Source organism: Myotis myotis, unplaced genomic scaffold, assembly GCF_014108235.1.
Source record: "Myotis myotis isolate mMyoMyo1 unplaced genomic scaffold, mMyoMyo1.p scaffold_m19_p_14, whole genome shotgun sequence".
Lineage (NCBI taxonomy): Eukaryota > Metazoa > Chordata > Mammalia > Chiroptera > Vespertilionidae > Myotis > Myotis myotis.
This window is the reverse complement of record NW_023416318.1, coordinates 25,429,439-25,448,853: the sequence shown is the minus strand read 5'-3', so window position 1 is coordinate 25,448,853 and position 19,415 is coordinate 25,429,439. Positions and strand designations below refer to the sequence as shown.

General features: G+C 38.0%; 1 protein-coding gene and 1 non-coding gene across 7 annotated transcripts in view; one reads left to right on the top strand and one right to left on the bottom strand.

Moving 5' to 3' along the window:
• Nucleotides 1-19,415, top strand: part of ACYP2 (acylphosphatase 2) — a 158,573-nt gene that overhangs the window by 89,685 nt on the left and 49,473 nt on the right. Inside the window, exon 4 of one of the 6 annotated variants that reach the window (XR_004971838.1) lies at nt 2-111. The exons of the other annotated variants lie outside the window; for them this stretch is intronic. The gene's annotated coding sequence lies outside the window, so the exon portion shown is untranslated. The remainder of the gene's footprint in view (nt 1; nt 112-19,415) is intronic. 6 annotated transcript variants of the gene reach the window in all.
• LOC118669559 lies at nt 19,224-19,355 on the bottom strand. Its single transcript, XR_004972027.1, has one exon. It is a non-coding gene; the product is annotated as a small nucleolar RNA SNORA51 (small nucleolar RNA).

Genomic DNA, 19,415 nt, shown 5'->3' with positions numbered 1-19,415 from the left:
GGTGATGCCAATATGCAGCCAGGCCTGAAAATCACTGATCTTGTCTAACCCCCATGGACGACAAAGCTCAGGGTTGGAAGATGAGTTGCTCAAGGCCACACATAAGTTCAGGTTAAGAATCAACTTTTTAAGCTGTTCTCTCCAGGACACTTTAAATACTATCCCAACTTTTTGACAATTTGCCATAAGATAATGGCTTCTAAATCATTCACAATAACGATTATAACTGCCAAAATTTTAGAAGAGAAATAGGTTGCAGACAGAATTATAAAAAATTCAGTTCTCCTTTAGTTAACAGCATTTCACACTTCAGGAAGCTATCCTTTTTCTAAAGATTATGTTAAAAATTATATTTTAATATTACAGGTAAGATATGGATAAATTGGTGCTTTGTTTTGTGCATGTAAGTAAATAATCCTTTCTCAAACTCTAGGTGGAGCTCTTTGGTTTACATTGTTTTATGTATCATTTTGAGAGTCTTTGTTTTAGAAAGGTGCTATTTTGGATTTTAAAAAATTAAACATTTATAATAAGTATTCTAAACATTTCTCAGCTCTCCTTGTTTTTTTCTGATTATAGAGTCATTTGGATACAAACTCATATTTGTTTTATTACTTGACCAAAAAAATCCAAATGCAGGCCTGTGAGAGTCATTTTTGAATCTTAAATCTGTAATGTTATCTCAGTGTTTAATGAATGGGATATGTTTCCCATGGTTTTTGTTTCTTATAAGGCTCAATGTTGAAATAGGATTTCTGCAAGGTGGGTTTCCTTTTCTGAATAATGTCGGTAGAGAGAGACCTTGCGGATGACACAGTTGTTGTTGCTATAGTAATTTCTTCAACTATTTTTATCCCATTGTTTACAAAGGAGTGTTAACAGCTCCTTTCCTGTAACATCAGTGAAACATCTGCTCTTTCCTCCTTTCTAGCTCAGTATTTCCCCTTTTACTGGGAGTGCACTTGAAACGACATTCCCAGAATATGCAGCATGTTATTTTTAGATAGTGTAAGCCAGTGGTTGTGGTTCCTGGACCAGCAGCAACACCATCACCTGAGTGTGTTAGACATACAGATTCTCAGGGCCTCGCCAGAACTACGGAACCAGAAACCCTGGGGGTATGGTCCGGCAATCTGTGTTGAACCACTGGCATATGCAATTTTGAAAGGATGCAAGTCCTATACTCACTGGTGCCTACATAAAATACTCATTCTGTGCAGTCATCTATGCCCATTTTAGGGTTGTCCAGTGCTTTTAAAATCACCTAGAGATTTAGTTCAAGGAAAGAATTCTCATTCAATTCTTCATTCAAGAATTCTCAGTTTGAGGAGCCTGATACTCTATTTTGTTGTTGTTAACCCTCACCCAAGGATGTTTTCCTCACCTGAGCATATTTTTTCCATTGCTTTTTAGAGAGAGTGGGGCGGGGGGCAGGGGGGAGGGGGAGATATGTGAGAGAGACACACTGATTGGTTGCCTTCCGCACATACTCTGACCATGGCCTGGGGGAATCAAACCTGTAACCCAGGTGCATGCCCTTGATCAGGAATCGAACCCAAGACCCTTTGGTGCCCGGGCCGACGCTCTAACCACTGAGCAACGTCAGCCAGGACTGTATTTTTAATAAGCTCCTACATAATGTGGATTTTGCTTGTCATGGATCACACTTTGAGTAGGGATGATAGTGGCCAGCCAAATATGGGCTAAGGTGAAGTTACAAAAGTGAACCATAGGTGTACATGAGAACAGGGAATAAATAGTTCAGACTACATAGAGCTTAGACTTCTTGCATTTTCCCATAACAATGCAAACATAAAATCAAGATTCTATAGCAATTTGGCTTTTGAACCCCACCTTCCATACCACCTTCCTCTCCCAGTTCCCAGCTTCACATTTATCATCCTGGTGCCCATGGTAACGCCCATCTGACAAGGCTGAGAGAGCTCACAGGGGAGGGCAGCGACCTCTCTTAACAAGGGACTCTATTTTGGTTTTGCTTTGTTCCTTTTAATGCTTTCAACAATTGCCCTTGGTCTGCCATCACAAAAGCCAGATGGTAATCCTTGGGTCCATTCGTCATTACTATATCTATTGACCTGTGACCTTTTGTTTCCAGCTCCTGCTGAACATAAACACACATCTAATGTATCTCCACTCATTTCTTTAACATTTCTAATGTATCTGTACTCATTTCTTGTTCTGTGTAGTTTTTGTCAAATATTTTTGGATTTGATTCAGTTATGTAGCGTATTCATTATTCCTCTCAGCTCACCAACTGAGAAATGTGATAAACATCCTTTCTATATCATTGTTCAAATAATTGATAACAATATTCAACAGTGTAGGGCTCTCAGCATGCTTTAGAAACTTCTCTTTCACATATATAGACATATTGGCAAAGATGTAATGATGTAATTCTCTAGGGCATTATATAGTATTTTTCAAAAGTGAGGAAATAGCATAATGAACACCTACATCTAGTTTTCAGAGTTGTAATTTTTAAGATATTTCTGTCACACATATAGAAACGAATGAAGACATTTGAGGTATTGTTGTGGGGCATTGGAATATGGCCTGGCTTTCACAAACATTAAGGAATTAGTGGTAAATCTGTTAGGTGTGATAGTAGTATCATGGTTATGTAGAAAAATGTTATTTTTCACAGCTCTGTACTGAGGTTTTGGGATAAAATGTCATGACGTCCATAATTTTATTTACAGTCCTTCAGATCGTCATGGGAATCCAATAGAAAGAGAGTTATTGAATAGGAGAAACCTAAAGAGAGTCGAATAATGGCTAAATGGCCTTTTGTTAGTCTGTACCAGGGGTGGGCAAACTTTTTGACTCGAGGGCCACTATGGGTTCTTAAACTGGACCGGAGGGCCAGAACAAAAGCATGGATGGAGTGTTTGTGTGAACTAATATAAATTCAAAGTAAACATCATTACATAAAAGGGTACGGCCTTTTTTTTTTAGTTTTATTCATTTCAAACGGGCCGGATCCGGCCCGCGGGCCGTAGTTTGCCCACGGCTGGTCTATACTGATGCAATGGTTTTGAACCTGGGATATTTTCCAAATTTTAAATAAGTCAACTTTAAAAAATTACCACATAATGTGCAAAAAAAGAAATGTGAGGCTCAGAGCCTCACTCCATCCTATTTCTTTACCCTTAAGGTTACTATCGTTTATAATAAAAAGTTTCTATATTTTGATGTAGACTTCTGAAAACTCTTTTGTCAAACTCTCCACTCTGACCATTACTCCATAAAATACGCCTTACCCAGAACCACTGAGCCAAATCTGCCATATCTGAATGTCTAATCAAGTAAGAAAGCTACATGGTGGTGAATGAGGGACCATAAAAAATAATTGGATATTACCAAGGGTAGCATTATTAATATAATTTCAGAAACATTACTAGGATAATATTTAGACAAGTAGTAGGATCAAGTATTTTATATATTTGCCAAGTTATTTTAAAATATATATGTATGGCAATCACTGACTTGAAGAAACTTAATGAATTTAATAAAGAGGAAGAGCTGTGAAAATGAATATAAAGTATCTTGGGGAAAATGTAAAAGAGATAAGACTAGTCTGGCTGTGTCTATAACTATTAGGAATAAAACTTTAAGTATTGCCATTTTCTGGGTGGCTGAGGATGACAAAGGCAAAATTTGTATTGGATGCATTCACTTAAATAGCATAGAGAATGGGCAGTCAAGTGAAACACTGGGAAGATGAGCCAAAGCTTCACTTTTGGCACCAGTTTCCATTCCCATATGCTTGTTGGGATTTTTAAAACTTGGGTTTCCTGCCCAGAGTCAATTAGAATTTTTTTTTTTATTACCTGAACCATTTTTGATGGTTCTACACCCCTTCCTTCCTTTTTTTTTTTTCTTTCCTCCCTAAGTTAGAAGCTATGTAGCAGAGGCAGACCTTTTTTTTTTTTTTTTTTAATAACTCCAGCCTGTAATTTCAGTAGTAAATCTGCCAGGGCCAGTTGACATGTGTAGTGCCATTTGTGCCAAACCAAATGGCCACTGTGTTCTCTACTGTGTTCGGTCTGCCTGTTTTGTTTTCTGTTTCTTTTATTTTCAGGGCATGCCCATGAAAGCCTTTCCCTCTCCCCACTCACTTCAGTTTGTAATCTGTGGGCATTACCGATATACACTGAGTGGCCAGATTATTATGACCACCTGATGTTTGTAGGCCAATTAGCTGTAATTTCCCGCTGAAGTTGCTAGAGGGCCAGATCATTATAAACGTCTGAATAGCACAACATACCTAAGTATTGTTGCTGATCAAGTTCATCCTATCATGTTGATGGCGTATCCCAATGGAGATGGCTTCTTCCAACAAGACAATGTGCCATGCCACAGTGCTCGTATTGTGCAAGAGTGCTTTCAAGAATATGAGGGAGACTTTACCTTGCTTAGGTGGCCCCCACAAACCAGATCTCAATCCAATTGAGCATTTGTGGGACAAAGTTAAAAGAGCCATCAGGCAGCTGGTTGCACAACCATCACATCTCACAGAACTGGACAGTGCTATTCATCAGGCATGGTGTCAGATTCCTCGCATCACCTTTCAACATCTCGTGGAGTCAATACCAAGAAGAATCGCCGCAGTATTGAAGGCAAAAGGTGGCCCAACGAAGTACTGATGGGGTGGCCATAATAATCTGGCCACTCAGTGTATATACACATATAATCACCTTTCTTTGGCTCCCGTATTAGATTTCTTGATAAATAATCTTCAACCTGTAGGAATTTAAGACTAGTTATGATCTATCAGCTATATCTATATTCATGTTATTCTAGACATTTTTGACAAATAGCACACAGGAAAGGCCCACAAAAATTATTAGGTTTTCCCTAAAGAAAAATACTGCCTCTGTTTTTATAATTTTGTTTTTTAATAAAATAATACCTGCACATGTTTTTAAAAGTCAAATAGTACTAAAAGTATAAAAGAAAAAGATCCAGCAGCCACCTTCCCTCTAACCCATCCCCTCCCTCAACAACTATTTTAGATTTGGGCATTTCTTCCAATTTCAAAATAATATACTAAAAGTGGTATCTCTGAAAATCATTATTTTAGATATTATCTGTTGGCTTTGTGTTCTGATAGATGGATCTGTTGACTTTATACTAGGACAGATGAGCTCTGTCCTAAGATATATCTCTTGTACCACTTACACTCTGTATAACCTCTCTGTACACAACGTAACTCTCTTACTGATTATGCCACACTTTCCTTCCCTCACTTCTCCAGCACAGGTACATCTGACTTTCGGTTAAATGAATCAACAGTTGGTTTTAGTATTCTTAGAACTCTGCTCACTGCTAGACAAGGTAGTATGTTCCTCAAGATCATGACTCTCATGAGGCTGCTCTAGCAGGTGCTGATGACTTGCTTCTGCTCCTCATATTCTTTTAAAGTCTAGAAGGGGGTGCAGCTGCTCAACGTCCTCCTACGAAACCCCAAGAAGGAAACGGGCTCCAGTTGTTCATTTCTTTTAGAATTTGGTGATACTTAATGAAACTGCCTTGTAATTTCTGGGCAATAAGAAAACATTTACCTCCAAGTCCTGTTATTAAAATACTTTATTAAAATACTTTTTATGACAGCATAGACCTCTCCTAGATGGTTGGAGGCATGCTTACATCTCTGGCTTGACTGAGAAGAGTCTTGAGGGCAGGGATTGTGAATATGGCTTTATAAAGAAGAGGGATTTGAGGAGGAGAAGTTAAGGTGGGCTAGGCACAAGGAAGGAGGGTATGCTTTATACACTTGGTCTCTGGTCCTTTTTAATTTGAAGCCCTGGGACTCCTGGAATGGAATAGCTATGCAGTCAGAAGTGGGAGGAGGGTTCTCATTCATGGTTAATCATTTACTGCTCCTCTTTTTATAGCTTATCGGTTGGCAATTGGAGGGTATGAGGTTGAACATGTGGCTTTTGAGGCTCAAGGGTTATGTCATATTCCCACAGTTTCCTGGTGGCCTTCTTCATGTCTGCTCTCTCCAGCCTCAAATATGGATCCTGTCATCTTATAAAACTACTTAGGAGAGCTTTAAAACTAAAGAAATATAGGAGCTCAGTTTTCAGTGACAGATTTCCCCCAGTGCTGAAGGTATGGCGTGGATAAGAGAATGTGATAGAAGAATGAGTTAACTCTTGTCTCTCTACTAAGAGTTTTAATTACTGATGACTGAATTTATATCTTTTTTAGTAAGTACATTTAACTGTCTTTGGTAGCGTTTGTGGTTGCATAAGAGTTACAGTACGTTGTTGGTTACTAAATGTATTATTAACCTGTTTAGAGTAACCCTGGCACTTTTTGTTCATGAAAGTCAATTTTCACTAGCAGAAGGATTACAAACAAAATTAACTGGGGAACTTAATTTTATTTCATGTAAGAGCTTTTTTCACTCCCTAAATTAGTAATTGTAAAAATTTTGAACTGGGAAATTTAATAATCAAGTAAGTAGATCTAAGCTTCTTTGGAAATTGTACTTGTCAGTCCTATTTTTGGTTTCTTAGGAAACAAGTTTTAAAAAGCTCTTTAGATTTGAATACATTTCTAATTACATTTCTTTCTCCTCTTTTGAGAAGCTTGTTTTTCTTTAAAAAGGTGCTGAGTTCTTTGCTTGTACTGATAGGAATATTGGTTTTAAAAAATTGTATCCCCTCCAACCACAGTCATATCCTATATAATAAAAGACTAATTAGCAATTGTCCTCTCAACCGGGAGTTTGACCGGGAGTTTGACCGGGGGTCGGGGGCGGCTGACCAACCTCCCGTGGCCCCTCCCCCCAGCCGCCCGATCAGGTGGGCTGGCTGGACCCCACTTGTGCATGAATTCATGCAATGGGCCTCTAGTATGTATATATTACAGGGTGGGCAAAAGAAGGTTTACAGTTGTTCAAATGGAAAAATATATAATACAGGAATAAATAATGATACAAAAATAAACTTTCATATACTCACAACTGTAAACCTACTTTTGCCTACCTCTGTATATAAATCCTGCAAAGGACAACACAAAAGTCATGTGCTTAAGCAAAGCTTTTGAAACTGAAGTTGTTTAGTGTGGTCACATGGTTTATTTGCAAGTACATTTGTAACAACTGAACTTATGGCCTGGGTTGAGTTTCCTTCATCTCTGCAAATCATTGGCCACACCGACTGTTTCACAACTGTGTGTGTAACCCCCCAATGGTGGATGTGTGTGGAGATAAAGTTAGCTTCCACACCTGGAATACAAGCAGGATGAGAGGAGGGGGCGGTGTTGGGGAAATTGAAACTGCAGTCATCTCTCAGCTCCTGTGTCTACTGTTCGGGGACCTTGCGCATTGCAAGGTTTATGTGACTGATTTCTACTCAGCTACACACATCTTTCCTCACATACTTTAGAGATAAAAGATGGGAGGAAAGGGGCATTTTTCAGACTAGTCTTGTGGGGTTGCAAACCAAGGGAAAAGGTACAATCCCTTTAATACAGTTCCTCATGTTGTGGCGACCCCCAACCATAAAATATCCCTCCTGATATTGTCTTTTACAATGATCTTTTCAGCTGCTGTCAAGTTCCAGAGAGATTGTTATTGGCTCTGACAATCTGTAGAGGCACAGGGAGTGTGTATACTCTCTGTCACTCTCCTCCATTGCCATGCGCCTGCCCCACTGGCCATCTTCTTCTCCCCGAGTACTCAAGGTTGGGGAGTCACTATCTTCACATGGCTGTCTCCTTGTCATTCAGTTATCCACTCATATATCACTTCCTCAGTGGGGACTTTGGTGCTCACTCCAAAGTAGGTCTAGTGTCATTCCCTGTCATATCACCTTATCTTTAACCATAGCACTTGTTGCCATTAGATATTTTTATATTTATTTGTTTATTCTTTATATCCCTCCCAAATATATGCTCCATAAAAATTGGGCCTATCTCCTGACTTGTTGATGGGATTTAGTCCTTTATTTATTATTTTTTTAATGTGAAAAACCAGATGGTAAATATTTTAGGCTCCTTTGTCCAAATAGTCTCTGTCAAAACTACTCAACTCTGCCACCTTAGCACAAATACAACCATAGACAATATGTAAACAAATGAATGAAGTTGGGTCCCAATAAAACTTTATTTATGAACACTGAAATCTGAATGTCACATAATTTTTAATTTTTTTTTTTTTTTTTTTTTTTTAAGGAAAGTGGTTTATTAACCCAAAGCACAGCAAGGTAAAGATTATATGATACCAAAAGACACTCACCGACAGGGAAATAGGAGATTATTTTCTCAGGGCCACACAGCAGCTCCTATCAAATAATGCGGCTCTGCCCCACCAGTGTGGTTCAGTAGTTGAGCGCGTCAACACAGGAACCAAGGAGTCCCAGGTTCCATTCCAGGTCAGGGCACGTGCCAGGCTTGCAGGCTCCATCCCCAGTAGGGGGCATGAGGAGACGGCCAATCCGTGTTTCTCTCTCATTGATGTTTCTCTATCCCTCTCCCTGTGGAATGTCAGGGCCATTCCTAACTTCCCTTTTTCCGGAGCCCTCAGGACCTGAATGTCACATAATTTTTATGTGTTATCAATATTATTTTCTTTCCTGACCATTGTAATATATAAAAACCATTCTTAGCTTGTGGGCTTCCTAAAAACAGCAAGTTTGGCCTGCAGGCTATAGTTTACTGACCCCTGATGAAGGACATTGACTGGCTGGCCCTTACTGCAAGTTTATTATTGTGAATAATAAAGCAGTGGAGTGATAGGGAGGAATTTTTACATGAAGAAAATATATTTACTCCTAAACATAGAATGGGAAAGTATTTTTATAAATCAATTCTGAATATATAGATTATTCTGGGAGGATAAGATCTTCTTTTGAGATCTCTGTGTTTGGCCTGGGAGTATACAGATTACCAGACAGCAACAACTCTTAATTTCCTTTTTTTTTTTTAACTGCAAATTTGCTTATTATTAAACTTAAACATATTGGGATACAGACGACCAGTTGGCTCCTAATATCCAACTGTTCCCTTCTTTAGTAATAGAAGCTCTGAATTGAAACTGTACATATGGCCCCGTTTCATAAGACTGTATTTGTCAGCCTTCTTAAAGTCAAGGTGACCATAGAAATAAATTGGCCTAGCCCTACCTGGTTTGGCTCAGTGGATAGAGCATTGGCCTGTGTGGACCGAAGCATCCTGGGTTTGATTCTGTTCAAGGGTCTGTACCTCAGTTGCGGGCTCAATCCCGGCACTGCTGGGGCACTTGAGGGAGGCAGCCAATTGATGTGTCTCTCTCACATCGATATTTCTGTCTCTCCAACCCCCTTCCACTTTCTCTAAAAATCAATGGAAAAATGTCCTCGGGTGAGGATTAACAAAAAAAGAAAGACAGAAATGGGCCAATGGGATGTGAATGAAAATAGTGTGTGCAGTATCTGGGTTATGCTGGATTGTGCCCTTACAGGGAAAATGCCTGCCCTCTACTCCCTTCTTTCCTCCTCCCTGCTGGAGCGTGAATGTGAAAACGGGAGCTGGAGCAGCTCTCTTGGAACATGAGATAGATGCCTTATGTTTAGGGTGTGGCAGAGCAATCAAATAGAAGAACCAGGTGCCCTGGATGGTTGTCAGGTGGTCATTAGCTGTGGACAGCTTGTCCAGATGTTCGCAGGACAGAGAAAAAATGCCAACTCATTTACTAGGTGTACCGGTTAATAATTGCGGATTTTGTAATCAAAGAAAACACGATAATTTCAAGAGAAACATCAGAAGTCCTTTATTCAAAGTAATGCCCATCGCTAGCTACACATTTCCCCATCTTTCAGGTAATTTGTGGATACTGTCCCAATAGAACTTTTCTTGTTTTGAGGCAAACCATTCAGAGACCCAATTTGCTACCTCTTCTTACGTTTTGAAGTGCTGCTCAGAAAGTGCATGTGCCATTGATCAGAACAAGTAGTAATCTGAAGGAGCAAGGTCTGGTGAATACAGCAGGTGGGTTAATATTTCCCAGGCAAGATCTTTTAACGTCTCTTTAACGGGTTTTGAAGTGTGTGATGGTGCGTCATCATGAAGCAAAATTACTTTGCCATGTCTTTTGGAAAATTCTGGTCATTTCACGATCAAAGTGTGGTTCAAATTGATTATTTATTGTCAGTAGTGATCAGTATTAATGATTTCACCTGGTTTTAGAAACTCATAATACACCACACCTTCCCGATCCCACCAAACGCAGAGCATTGTCTTCTTTCCAAAGCGATTTGGCCTTGCAGTCGATGTTGATGGTTGACCTGGATCAACCCATGATTTTGTGCATTTGGCATTCTCAAAATAAATCCACTTTTCATCACCAGTCACAATTTGGTGCAAAAAAGACTTTCTTTCGTGCTGTTGAAACAGCATTTTACTGATGACTTTTCAGTTTTCCATTTGTCTTGCATTCAATTGATGTGGCACCCATTTTCCTTCCTTTAAAATCTTTCCCATAGCTTGTAAATGATCGGAAATTGTTTGCTGAGCAATGTTTAACCTTTCTGCAAGTTGTTTTTGAGTTTGACATGCATCTTCATTCAATAATGCTTGAAGTTGTTGGTCTTCAAACTTCTTCAGTTGACCTGGATGTTCTTTGTCTTTCACATCGAAATCATCACATTTAAAGCATTTAAACCAGCGTTCACAAGTATCGTGAGATGGAGCATGTTCACCATAAGCTTCCCGAAGTATTCAGCAGCACTTTTTTTCAAAATAATGAATTATAACTTCCCACAAATGCTCCTTTTTTTGGGCATGAAATTCAACATTTTTAAGCATAAAAATATCTATGATGTTAACACCTTCAGCAAATTTGACAAATGAAGTTTTGAAGCTTGTTGTCAATACAACAAAATAGCGTACATATCAAATCGCATATATATCAACATATGTGTAACTCGCATCTATTGAAAAAAATCCGCATTATTAACTGGTACACCTAGTAATCCACTATTTAAGTCTTTTTGTTAACAGCATCTAAACTGTTCTGCATCCTAATTAATACAATACTCATTTTAGAACATTTAGAACAACCCCCCCAAAAAAGTACCAAAAAAGGGGAGGGGAGACTTGATTATAATTCTATAATTATAGACTTGATTATAATTCTATAATTATAGGCACGCCACCTGACATCTTAGTGGACAGGTCGCGTGCCCCCTCCAACCTCTTGGGAAATGAAGCACCCCATCTCTCCTTGGTTTTCTGTAGTCCTGCCTGATCCTTGTAGTCACTCTTGCTCAATCACCCCATTTGATTGTGCCATCTAGTTCCTGGAAGGACCATGACTCATAGAAAAATGAGCTGAAAGCATTTCCTATTTCTTTTTTTTTCTTTTTTTAATTTTTATTTATTTTTTTAATTAAATCTTTATTGTTCAGATTATTACATTTGTTCCTCTTTTTTCCCCCCATAACTCCCCTCCTCCCAGTTCCTGCCCCACCCTCCGCCCTCACTCCCCACCCACTGTCCTCATCCATAGGTGCACGATTTTTGTCCAGTCTCTTCCCGCATCTCCCACACCCCTTTCCCTCCTAAGAATAGTCAGTCCATTCCCTTTCTATGTCCCTGATTCTATTATGATCACCAGATTATTTATTCACTTGATTCTTAGATTCACTTGTTGATAGATGCATATTTGTTGTTCATAATTTGTATCTTTACCTTTTTCTTCTTCTTCCTCTTCTTAAAGGATACCTTTCAGCATTTCATATAATCCTGGTTTGGTGGTGATGAACTCCTTTAGCTTTTCCTTGTCTGTGAAGCTCTTTATCTGACCTTCAGTTCTGAATGATAGCTTTGCTGGATAAAGTAATCTTGGTTGTAGGTTCTTGGTATTCATCACTTTGAATATTTCTTGCCACTCCCTCCTGGCCTGCAAAGTTGCTGTTGAGAAATCAGCTGACAGTCGTATGGGTATTCCCTTGTAGGTAACTGGGTTTCTTTCTCTTGCTGCTTTTAAGATTCTCTCTTTGTCTTTTGCTCTTGGCATTTTAATTATGATGTGTCTTGGTGTGGTCCTCTTTGGATTCCTTTTGTTTGGGGTTCTCTGCGCTTCTTGGACCTGTAAGTCTATTTCTTTCACCAGGTGGGGGAAGTTTTCTGTCATTATTTCTTCAAATAGGTTTTCAATATCTTGGTCTCTCTCATCTTCTGGCACCCCTATAATTCTGATGTTGGTACACTTGAAGCTGTCCCAGAGGCTCCTTACACTATCTTCGTATTTTCGGATTCTTTTTTCATTTTGCTTTTCCGGTTGGGTGTTTTTTGCTTCTTCGCATATCAAATCTTTGACTTGATTCTTGCGCTCCTCTGGTCTGCTGTTGGGAGTCTGTATAGTATTCGTTATTTCAGTCGGTGTATGCTTAATTTCTAGTTGGTTCTTTATCACAACATCGAGGGTCTCATTAGATTTCTCGAGGATCTCATTAAGTTTATCGGCGGCTTCTAGACAGTTCTTGAGAGACCTTAAAAGTGTGGTTCTGAACTCTATATCTTCCATTGACAATTTTGTCCAGTTTCTTTGACTCCGCATTTTGTTCTGCTTTCTTGGTGCACCCCCTAGTGGTCTTTGTGCGCAGTCTTGTAGTTAAGCCTTGATTGTTGTAGCTAATACTAGGGGGGATTTGACCTCCAGGCCAAGTGGCTGTGTCAAATTGGATTATTTTAATAAACAGTGCTGAAACCATTGGTAACTATTTGGAAAAAACACAACAACAACAAAATAACATTAGTCCTCTTCCTTGTACCAAGTAAATCCTATCTAGGTTAAGAGTTAAATGTAAAAGATTAAACCAAGAACTAAAAGAATATATAGATACCAAATCTCGGAGTTGATAAAGGCCTTATAAATTGAAAGTCAAAGAAAATGTGAAGGAAATGTAGGAGAGTCTTGAAGTATTTAAAACTTTATATGCCAAAGAATACCATAATAAAAATGTATGGTCAAAAGGTAAATTGTTACATACAGAGTAATATATTCCATTAATTTGATTTTATTTGTGCTGTGTTCAAAAGATTAAAACCAGAGTTTTTATAGGCATGATATATGAAACCTCAAGACTGATCATCTTTCACCCCATCAGCATTTTCTTTTGGAAACACTGTGTAATGGGTTTTAGTCGATTCTACAGGAAGTAAGACATCAATAATTGGAAATGAAAAAAATTTCACTATACACTTTTATTGAGTTAAAGCTTTTGTTCAACCCAGCTTTTTCTTCCATGAGGCATGCTATTCAAAACTTAAGTGCACTGATTGATTGATACTTTTCTTTTATCAGGAAACCATGTTATTGCAATATATTATACTATAAACATACAGTACAAATCCTATCTGTAGAGTAATAGTTACTATCAACATCAAAGACTCTTATTTTCTCAACATTTAACTTCATTTTTCTTTTTAAAATATTTAACCTATTTACAAATTCTAATGACATTTTTTCTTTTTTTCCTGTTGCTTTGTAATGTTACAGTCAACTTTACATTCTTTATTTGTATTTTATCTCCAGAGTTTGTTTCGTTTAGTCTCCTCCCCCCAAACTTTTGCAGTTACTCTCTGTGTGCATCCCCTTAAACGTTGTTGTTCCTTCCATTAATTCGGTCTAGGTAGAAGCAACCTTCTCTGTCTATTCTGGTTCCTCGTTTGAACTGCTAAGTCCCTTTGATGTCTATGAAGTTCCTTTGCTATCTTGGTTCTGGGAGTGTGTTTTCTCAAGCAACTGTATAGGTGTGATGGGTGCTGAGCTAAAAAATTGTGAAGCATCATCTGGGCCTAGAGAGGGAGGGCCTTTTAGTCAAAGGCAAGATGAAGAACCAGAGGAAACTAGTTAGCATTGAAGAGATAACACCCAGAGACAAGCACATAGGCCAGCTGTGAGGAAGACATGGCTTGGTTCTCGATAGGGAAACTGGCTGTTTTTTGTTACTGTCCTTGGTTTCTCAGAAAACCTTTGCATATCCCTGTGTATATCTTCTGTCCCCACCCACTCCTACCACACACCCACCCTGTACCCCTTTCTTTGCCTGAGTTGATTGCTCTTCGCAGACCAGGCAGCAGTCCCACCGTTGTTGCTGTGGGAAGTTTTCCTCTCCACACACAGCTCAGGAGAGAGTGAGGACCCACCTCACTGTCTCCTGGAGTGATTTGGATTTATCTTACCAGGTATCTCCTTTTAAGTGATCTCTTCCAAATAATTTTATTCCTTTACTAAATCCCTTTTCCTGAAATTCTCCTTCACTCCTCAGAGTTTAACTGTCTCCCTAGAGCAGTGGTTGTCAACATTGGCTGCACATTAGAATCACCTGGGAATCTTTTTAAAATCCTGATTTCTGGGCCTCATCCTCCGGAAATTCTATTTCTTTGTTACTAATGTTGTGGCCCTACCCCATAACAAAGACAGAATTTCTGGAGGATGAGGCCCAGAGATCAGGATTTTAAAAAGATTCCCAGGTGATTCTAATGTGCAGCCAAGGTTGACAACCACTGCCCTAGAGACTTGAATCTGTACAGATTTACCAGTGTGTCTCACATAATTAGGTCAGGGATACTCATCGCAGCTAATTTTGCACTTTTCATGTGATACAGGCTTTGCTTTAGGCTTAAATATATACCAATAATTATGAGTAATATACTTATCAAACACAAACCCCTTTTTAGAGTATATATGTTTTCTACGTATTTATGGCTGTATTCTCTTTTATTAATTCATGTATTTACTTTTCTAATTTATGACTGTTGTCTAATTCAAGGATCACAAACTGGCAACTGTTTGTTGAATTCAACCTGGGGCTGATATATTCGGTTGGGATGGAATCAAGTAGTTATTGTGTTGTTTTAATGTAAACTTATCTTCTGATGGGGCATGCTCGCCCCTCCTCTCCCTTACACCTGGTACTTCCCACATTTTTATTAACTCCCCTCTCCTTGAAGGCATTTGGGTTTTAAGTTTGGGACCTTGAGCTCAAAATGTCATTTTAATTTATTTACTTGAAAATAGTTTTCTTAAATATTTATAATGGATGATGCTGTGAATTAGAGGCACATGTCATGAATTGCAATTTAGGTCAGTTATTTGTTGGCTGTGCCTAGAAAATGACTTTGAATTGTTTTCCTGCCCAACTAAAAAGATTTTTTTTGCCTTAGCGGGTTTGGCTCAGTGGATAGAGCATCGGCCCAGGGACTGAAGGGTCCAGGGTTCGATTCCTGTCAAGCACATGTACCTCAGTTGCAAGCTCAATCCTGCACTTGAGGGAAGCAACCAATTGATGTGTCTCTCTCACATCAATGTTTCTCTGTCTCTCCCCTCCGTTCCACTCTCTCTAAAAATCACTGGAAAAATATCCTCAGGTGAGGATGAACAACAACAAAAAAGTTTTTACAAGTCCTATGCTGTTTCTAGAATGTTTCCATCTAAAGGATGTTATTATATGCTTCATTTAATTAGGTTGCCTGTCACTTCGCTAAAGGCACAATTAGTGATATCTCTATTGTGTTTGATTAAAAACTAATATACTAAAAGGCATTTTGAAAACAAGATAATTTACCCTTTATGCTTTGACAGGCCTAATAGTCTTATAGTTTTCACAGATGGCATCTGTTTTTTGTACCAGATGCCTGTTAGGGTTATTGAAATTCTTGCTGGTATCACTGCCTCTTCTTTGTTTCCTGAAACAGGTGTACCACTTATTTCACTTTAGTTAAATGAAAACCTTTTTGTGACCTTTTCCATAATTATGGAGTCAATAAAATTCACTTGCTCCAAAATGTAATTTAGAAATGCAAATTAAATGTTCCCCTGTAGGGGGTGCAATCTGTTTTAAACTCGAAATATGTGTAATGAAAGCTGTAAACCATAGAGGGCACATTCATAGGCACTCTGTGTATTAATGCAGATTTCTTATGCGATTTGAAAACCATGTAAATTTGATGACAGCCATTGTTTCCCTCAAGTTATACAATTTGAATAATTAGGATGAAAACAATACATTTATTTTTTGTTATGGTTTTGGGCATTGAATTAATCAGAATTCTCCCAAGAAGCAGAACCAATAGTATGTACATATAATATATTCTTACTTATATGTGTGTACATTTAAATTTATATAAATTATTATACACAAACATACAAACACATACTACATTTAAGTAGAGGTAGAGATAGAGGTAGAGAGTTTGATTTATCACTGGGAGCTGGCAAGTTCAAAATCTGTAGGACAGGCTGGAAATTCAGGTGGGAGTTGATATTACAGTCTTGGGTCTGAAGGCTGAAAACTCAGGCAGAATTTTTAAGTTGCAGTCTGAAGGCAGAATTCCTCTTGTCTTGGAAACTTCAGTCTTTGCTGTTAAGATCTTCAATTGATTGGATGAGGTTCACCCACATATGGACGACAATCTGGGGACTTAAAGTCTGATTATAAATGTTGATCACATCTTTAAAATACCTTTACAGCAACATCTAGACTAGTATTTGACCAAACAACTGAGCTCTATAGTCTAAACAAGTTGGCATATAAAATTAATCATCACTGGCATTTTGCATACATTTATATCAATGTAGGCATGAACCTAAAGGAAAGATAATGGTTGCTAGTCTACCTGGTGTGGCTCGTTGGTTGAGCATTGACCTATGAACCAGAAGGTCACGGTTTGATTCCCAGTCAGGGCACATGCCCAGTTTGCCAGCTCAATCCCCAGTAGCGGGTGTGCAGGAGGCAGCTGATCAATGATTCTCTCTCATCATGGATGCTTCTATCCTTCTCTCCCTCTTCCTTTCTCTCTGAAATCAATAAAAAAATATTTTTTAAAAGGATAATGGTTGCTAGGTTTTTGGTAGCCTGGCTTTACTGTTTACTAGAACTCTGCAGTAATAAAAATGTTAATTTATACTGTAGTACTCCAAAGTAGGACATGAAACCTATAAACCATAAACTATACCTCTTGTCAGTTTGGATTTTTTTCTCTAATTATTTTTTGGGGTCAGTGTCCTATAATGGTATTATTTTAGTTTGTTCTTTGAAACTTAGCTTTCAAGTTCTTCGTGTGCATCTTATATTGGGCAATCTTGAACACATAATTAGAATAGTGGCCAAAATGTGGATTAAAGAGAGAAGGCTAATCAACTTGCTATCCTGTGGAATTTCTAAAATCCTAAAATTGTTATAACACAGAATGTTCCAGGACCTCACACAGATCCATAAAATGCATCTTGTGGGTTATGTTCCTCATTTGTTTTGTGTAAGTTTCTAGTTCAAGGAGATGTCAAGCTTGGATGTCTTCTAGTTGCCCTCATCCTATAAGTCTTCTTTTTTTTTGGGGGGGTCTCCAAATTAAAAAGAAATCTTTTAGTTATCTTTCTCCCTACAGTTCTAAAGTAGCTATCTCACTCTCCTTTTCTCTCTTCTCTCCCTCTCAGTTCTGATCCTGAAGTTTACAACATACTGTCCCTAATCTTGGATGTCTTATTTTCAATTTATGTGACAGTCTTCATCTATATTTCCTTTCCGAAGGTTATTACAATTTGTTTTTTAAATCCTAGAATGGTGTTTAGTCTGTGTGTGTGCTGCGCATATGTGTGTATTTGTGTGTCTTTAGTTGTGAGATCTTGATCTCTACGTGACTTCCCATTAGCTTGACATCATCATGTGACCCCTTGGGTTGAGCAGGAAATGAGTTTTTGTCCAGAATAGCAGGACACAACAGAAATGATTTTCTTAGCTCCAAAACCTCTTTGCTGCAGGAACACAAATTGAAATAGTGGCTCAGTGATTGATTGAACTCATTAGACAGCCTGCTGATAAGAATTTATGTTTAGACTTCGGAAGAAAGGGAGAAATATTTTCAGGGCTCTGAATAGGTCCAAGTCATAGAAAAAAGTAAGAAGAAAAACTATCACTCGCAAATAGTATTGAGCAATATTCTTTGTCACAAATCAAACTTTATAGGATTAATCATTTGTCAGATTGTGTGCTGACATCCTATCGTGTGATTGTGTGTGTGCAGCGGGGGAGGGTTATATATGTTCACTGAGGCAGTCCCTAATATAAAGTTTATTAGCTTTTATTTGATTTCTCCTTTATTAAAGTATTGAGGAAATGACAAACACTTTTTATTTTTTTTGGCAAGCTCAACTTTTTCAGGCTGTTTATTTTTGCAGATGTATTTCATCAGTTCTTAAGAATGAAGCTAGGAATGTTTCCTGGCTTCTTGGTTAGTACCACCCAGAAATTTAAAAAAAAATTGTTTTCTTAGAATATGGTATTTGGGGGAGGTAGGGAATCTTTTTGTTTTTGTGAACTAGTAGATCTTAAAAACATATTTAAATAATGCATTTTAATGCTGCTTTTAAATATATAGCATGTTTTAATTCCATATTGCTTTTTTTGTTTGTTAATCATCGAGAATATTTTTCCATTGATTTTTAGAGAGAGTGGAAGGGAGGGGCAGAGACAGAGAAAGAAAGAAATATTGATGTGAACGAGATACATCAATTGATTGCCTCCCACATGCACCCCCACCAGAGTTGGGAATAGAGCCTGCAACCGAGGTACATGCCCTTGACTGGAATCAAACCTGGGACCCTTCAGTCCTCAGGCTGACACTCTATTCACTGAGCCAAACCAGCTAGGGCCTATATTGCTTTTTGATTCTTGTTTTGGGTTGATGCATTCATTATTTTATAGTTAATGATTTTTTTGTGGATAGGAGATAAAAGTTGCTCATGTTTATCTTCTTTGGTAAATTTGAATGTACTGTTCATGTCTTTTTAGAATTGTTTCTTATCATTTAGTCTCCTACAGAGGCTGGTCTCCAAGGATATTGATAATTACTAATCAATTGTGACTATTTGATCAGTCAACATCAAATACACTTCTTTTTTTCATTTTTCCACATGTATTTTATTTTTACATGCAATAAACATTAATATTTCAAGAAAAACAATTTTAGTATAATGTTACATGCAATAAACATTAATCTCAAGAAAATAATTTTAAATATAATAGTTACATGCAATAAACATTAATATTTTAATAAAAACGATTTTATATATAATTACATGCAATAAAAATTAATATTTCAAGAAAAATTATTTTAAATATAATATTACCAAAACTGCACTAACATAGTATAATATCACAAAAGTTGTAGGTAATATTAAAAAATCTGCAAATAACATGTTTTCTCAATGTCTCCCCATTCACAATACAGACCAGGCAAAGGGCCTGAGCTGAGGTGTATATGGGGTAGGTTTACTCTGCTTCCTGTTTCTGTACAGTCAGTGTAAGAACACAGGCTGTGGTAAGCACCAGGAGGCCCAAATACACTTCTTTGTGTTTAAATTGAATTTATTGGGGTGACACTGGTTAACAAAATTA